Here is a 6487-nt window from a genome sequence, read left to right as displayed (position 1 = left end):
CAGACAGAATTGGACTCGAAGACAGAGATAGTTCTATAATATCTGTAGATCATGAGAAAAAAATGACTGCAATCCAGTGATTCTATCCCCAGCCATGATATAATTTACCTATCAGGGTGAAAGGAAAATATTTGCACAAATTCAAGAATTCTGAGTATACACCGCCTGCACACCAATCTGAAGAAAATATTTGAAGAAGAATTCCAGCCAAATGAACAGAGCAGAAACTTCTATTAACAGAAGACGAAGAAGGAAGATGAGTGGTGAGCAGTGAACCATGCCATGGGTATAGTGTAATTTCGATGGGGAATAGCAGATTGACAGGTAATGTTTCTAATATAACTACCAAATAAGGATTTCCAAATGAAAAAGACATACTATGAGAGAACATATAATTAAAATCTGGGACTAGAAGTATTAAATTATCTCAGCAAAACCTAAGATTTTAAATGTGGGAATAAAAGCACTCTAATTTGACCTTTCATTCTGGATGGAGGAGGTAAAGAAGTAAAACTTATTTTGAGTCCTTTTATATTGAGGAGGACAGTGGTAGAGATGAGCACATTGTTAGTAGAAGGAGCTGGTTATCTACAGAACAGTATGAGAAGTATGTTTGATCGTGAGTATTGGCAAAGTGCAAAAAAGTGTCTGATAGAATTTACAAATTAATAGAAAAGAATAAATGGTAATCTGACCAAATTAAAACTAATAATGAAAAGTAAAAAGAAAACGACAAATATACAAAGAGTATATCTAAACTTGGTAGGAATAAAATTAAGTACATCAGTCTTTACCCTAATTATAGACTGTATTTAGATTCCCCTTGTTTTTTCACTACTGTCCCTATTTCTTGATGTTTGAGCATCTAATCCAGGATACTATATTGTATTCAGCTGTTGGATTTCTTTTGTCTCCTCCAGTCTGTGACAGTTTTCAGTCATTCCTCTTTTTTTTTTTTTTTTTAACTTTGACACTTTTGAGAAGTAGTCAGCAGGTATTTTGTAGAATGTCTCCCTATTTGGGTTTGTCTGGATGTTTTCTCATGATTAGGCTGAAGCTATGGATTTTAGGGAAGGCTACCAGAGACGTATGTTCCCTTATATTCCCTTCTCAGTGGATCCGTATCAGTGGCTAAATGATGTTAATTTATTTTATTACTGGTGATATCATGTTAATCCTGATCACTTAGTTAAGGTGGTGTCCGACAGGTTTCTTAAATATAATGTTAGTGTTTTTCCCTTTAAAACTCGTAAAAACTCGTAAATAGGGAGCCACTGGGTGGCTCAGTCGGTTAAGCATCTGCCTTTGGCTCAGGTCATGGTCTCAGGGTCCTGGGATGGAGTCCTGCATGGGGCTCCCTGCTTCTCCCTTTCCCTCTGCCTGCCACTCTCCCTGCTTGTACTCTCTGTCTCCGTCAAATAAATAAATAAATAAATAAATAAATAAATAAATAAAATCTTTAAAAAGAAAATAAAACTCATAAATATTTGGGAAGGGAGATACTTTGAGGCTGTGCAAAAATTTTGTTTTACCTTAAATCTTGCTTCACCTACTAATTCTAGCATTTACTAGAGGATCTTACCTGCAGCAATTATTACTATGGTGTTCTTGGTGATTTTCTATTTATCTCATTCCTTTTACATATATTGACTGGAATTCTTCTGTAAAGAAAACTTACCCTTTCATCCCCTACTTATTATTTATTTATTTAATAATTTATTTGTATCAGTATGGACCCCTGGATATTTATTTTATTTTCTTGAGTTGTAAATCTAATACTATCATTTTGCTAAAATGGTTCCATATTCAGTCATTGGGAGCTCTCCCAGGTTGGCTTGCTGTGTCCTTTTGACACTACTCCACTTTTTTTTTCTCTTATTTTAGCACTTCCCTAATTTCTGGCATAATGAGATATTCATCTTATATTTTCTCTGCTTACCCCCTGGACTTTTCCTAGAAGTCTGGTTGCTTTTATTGGAAAATGTCATTTAAAACCAAGATCTGGGCACTAGATACATTCATTGCTACTGGTGTGTCCCCACTTCTAGACAGAGCTAGAAAATATATAGGTATGTTATGCATGCACACACACACACACCCCTACATTTAAATACATGGATGGATGGATGGATGGATGGATGGATGGATGGATGGATAAATAGATATAGTTTCACTTGTTGAAGGACCCCTGGGTTTCCAGTTTTTAGTGATTATGAATAAAAAAAAATTTTTAAAGATTCTATTTATCTATTTGTCAGAGAGAGAGAGAGAGAGAGAGAGAGAGCAAAAGCAGGGGGAGTGGCAGGCAGAGGAAGAAGCAGCCCCCCTCTCCAAGCTGGGAGCCTGATGTGGGGCTTGATCCCAGGACACTGGGATCATGACCTGATCTGAAGGTGGATGCTTAACTGACTGAGCCACCCAGGTGTCCCACATAAAACTTCTATAAACATTTATATGCAGGTTCTTGTCTGAACATAAGTTCTAATTTTACTGGATACATGCACACACACACTTTTTAAAAAAAAAATATGAGTTCTTGGGGCACCTGGGTGACACAATTGGTGAAGTATCGAACTCTTGGTTTCAGCTCAGGTTGTGATCTCCTTGTCATGAGATTGAGCCCCACATGGGGCTCTGCGCTTAACATGGAGTCTGCTTGAGATCCTCTCTCCCCTTGCCCCTCCTGCTCATGCTCTCTCTAAAATAAATAAATAAATCTTAATAAATAAAATAAAATAAAATAAAATAAAAATGAGTTCATTCTAATACTTTCAAGTCCAGTCTAGCACGAGTGGGTTTATTCTAGCATTCCCAGGTTGCTTATAAATTTCTCCAACCATGAGAAACCTGCCTTTCATTATTTACAATATATTTACTTACTTGTTTTACATGTAAAATAGTTTCAGAATTGCTTACCTATACTCTGGAGAGAAATAAATTCAATGCATAGTCATTTGGGTTTCCCTTCACTTAACAAAATGCCTTTAAGATTCATTTACGTTGATAACCAAACTATGGAAGGAGTCAAGATGCCCTTCAACAGATGAATGGAAAAAGATGTGATACACACACACACACACACACACACACACACACACACACTGGAATATTATTGAGCCATAAGAAAGAATACCTACCATTTCCATCGACATGGGTGGAACTGGAGGGGATTATGCTAAGTGAAGTAAGTCAAGCAGAGAAAGACAATTATCATATGGTTTCACTCATGTGGAACATAAGCAATAGCATGGTGGACCATAGGGGAAGGGAGGGAAATCTGAAGGGGTAGAAATCAGAGAGGGAGATAAACCATGAGAGACTATGGACCCCAGGAAACAGACTGGGGGTTTCAGAGGGGTGGGGGTAACAGGGTGATGGGTATTAAGGAGGGCACATGTTGCGGTGTTATATGTTATATGTAACTAATGAATCATTGAACACTACATCAAAAACTAATGACGTACCTTACAGTGGCTAACTGAACATAATATATCCATAATATATCCAGAAAATAAAAAAAGATTACTTTATGTTGTTAGATGAATCAATCAGTTCATGTCTTTTTATTGCTGAATGATATTCTACCCTGTGGACGTACTACAATTAGAGCACAGTGTTGATGTACAGTTCTTTTTGTCTTTAGCTTTACCAATATCCAGTGAAAACATCCTTTTGCAAAGTTACTTAGGTTAATTTCTGTTTTGTCTTACGTCAATCAGTGTAACTAAGTCATTTATTTGTAACATGGTTAGATTCATTTGTGATAGTTTACATTTTATCTTGGGTCTCCCTGACATCTTGTGTTCATTTTTTAAATTTGCAGGTAGTAGACTCACTCTTGTGGTGAGACTGTAGTTCTTTGGGATTTGACAAATGCATTCAGCCATATATTTACAACCACAGTATCATACAAAACAATTCCACTGATCCAAAAACTCCTTGTGGTGCCCCTTTGTAGTTAACCACTTTCATCACTTCCAACCCCTAGTAATGATTGACCTTTCTGAGGTCTCCGTAATTTTGCTTTTGAGAACATAATATAAATCGGATAATTCAATGTGTAGTCTTGTGTCTCACTTCTTTCACTTGACAGAATGCACTTATGATTCATTCATGTTGTTGGATGAATCAGTAGTAGTTCATGTCTTTTTATTGCTGAATGGTGTTCTATTGCATGGATGTACCAGATTTTTTTTTATCTGTTCACCTATTGAAGGACACCTGGATTGCCCTCCATTTTTGGCAATTATGAATAAAGTATAAACATTTGCATACAGGTTTTGTGTGAAGGTAAGTTTTTATTTCACTGGGTGAATACGTAGGAGTGCAGTTGCTGGGACAAATGGTAACCCATGTTTAGCATTATGTGAACTCTTTTCCACAATGACTGTGCCATTTTCCAGGTCTATCAGCAATGTGTGTTTCAGGTGCTTTGAATCTCTGCAAGCAATTAGTGTTGTTAGTTTATCTTTGTTTTTGTTCTTAGCTATTCCATTAGATGTGTAATAACATCTCATTGTGGCTTTAATTTACATTTTCCTGATCTTTAATGATGTAGAACATCTTTTTATGTGTTTATTTGTCATCTATAGATTTTCTTTGATGAAGTGCTCAGTTCTATTCATTTTTTTAAATTGGGTTGTTTGTTTACTTATTGTTGAATTTGAGAGTTCTTTATATATTTTAGATAGCAGGCCTTTGTGAGGCTTGTGACTTGAAAATATTTTCTCCCATTGTGTGGTTTGTCCTTTCAGTTCCTTAATATTGTCTTTTGCAGACCAAAAGTTTTTAGTTTTGATATTCAATTTTTCTTCTATGGATCCTGCTTTTGGAGTTGTATTTAAAAACTCTCTGCTAGGTTCTCTTACATCAACCACCTAAGAGTCACACTGTAAGAAGCAACAATGTTTCCTCTTCTCTACCATCTGCTCAGAGCCACAAAGCAGCAGCCATGCATGAATGTATCTCCATCCATGTTGGCCAAGCTGCTGTCCAGATTGGCAATACCTGCTGAGAGCTCTATTGCCTGGAACATGGCATCTAGCTTAATGGTCAGATGCCAAGTGAAAAGACCATTTGGGGAGGAGACGATTCCTTCACCATCTTCTTCAGTGAGATGGATGCTGGCAAGCATGTTCCCAGGGCAGTGTTTGTAGACCTAGAACCCACAGTCATTGATGAAATTCACACTGGCACCTACTGCCAGCTTTTCCACCCTGAGTAGCTCATCACAGGAAAGGAAGATGCTGCCAATAACTATGCCCAAGGTCACTACACCATTGGCAAGGAGATGATTGACTTTGTCTTGGACTGCATTCAGAAACTGCTCCACCAGTGCACAGGTCTTCAGGGCTTCTTGGTTTTCCACGGTTTTGGAGGGGGAACTGATTCTGGGTTCACCTCTCTGCTGATGGAACATCTCTCTGTCGATTATGGCAAGAAGTCCAAGGTGGAGTTCTCCATTTACCCAGCCCCCCAGGTTTCCACAGCTGTAGCTGAGCTCTACATCTTCCCTACCCACACCACCCTGGAACCCTCAGATTGTGCCTTCATGGTAGACAATGAGGCCATCTATGACCTCTATTGTAGAAACCTTAGTATTGAATGCCTAACCTACACTAACCTGAATAGGTTGATAGGTCAAATTGTGTCTTCCATCACTGCTTCCCTAAGATTTGATGGAGCCCTGAATATTGACCTGACAGAATTCCAGACCACCTGGTACTCTATACTCACATCCACTTTCCTCTGGTTTTATATGCTCCTGTCATCTCCATGAACATCTTTCTGTAGCAGAGGTCACCAATGTGTGCTTTGAGCCAGCCAACCAATGGTGAAATGTGACCCTTGCCATGGTAAATACATGGCTTGCTGCCTGTGGTACCATGGCGACGTGGTTCCCAAAGATGTCAATGCTGCCATTGCCACCATCAGGACTAAGCATATCATCCAGTCTGTGAACTGGTGCCCACTGGCTTCAAAGTTGGCATTAATTACCAGCCTCCCACTGTGGTACCTGGTGGAGACCTGGCCAAAGTATAGCAAGCTGTGTGTATGCTCTGCAACACCACAGCCATTGCTGAGCCCTGGGCTCCCCTGGACCACAAGTTTGATCTGTTATATACCAAGCATGCCCTTGTTCACTGGTATGCAGGTGAGGGCATGGAGGAAGGAGAGTTTTTTGAGGCCCATGAGGACATGGCTGCCCTTGAGGAGGATTATGAGGAGGTTGGTGTGGTTTTTGTTGAAGGGGAGGATGAAGAAGGAGAGGAATACTAAAGTTAAAAATGTCCCAAAGGTGCTGCTTTTATAGGGAAGCTTATTCTATTTTAAACATTGAAAAGTTGTGCTCTGATCAGTTAATTTGTCTGTAGCAGTGTATACTCTTATATACAGTTACTGACCGTGCTTTAAAACACAGTACTTTCTTATAGACCCAAGCTGTTCATTTCTCTGATGGATTTGAATAAAGTATTCCCTGTCTTAA

The 6487-nt window shown here is 38.7% G+C and overlaps 1 pseudogene; it reads left to right on the top strand.

Annotated features, from left to right (window-relative positions):
- The first annotated feature begins 4951 nt into the window (after nucleotides 1–4951).
- Nucleotides 4952–6279, top strand: LOC123788484 (tubulin alpha-1A chain pseudogene; annotated as a pseudogene).
- Nucleotides 6280–6487: the final 208 nt, after the last annotated feature.

Source organism: Ursus americanus, chromosome 20, assembly GCF_024610735.1.
Source record: "Ursus americanus isolate L20-20 chromosome 20, mUrsAme1.1.p, whole genome shotgun sequence".
Classification (NCBI taxonomy): Eukaryota; Metazoa; Chordata; class Mammalia; order Carnivora; family Ursidae; genus Ursus; species Ursus americanus.
This window is presented reverse-complemented; position numbering and strand designations above follow the sequence as displayed.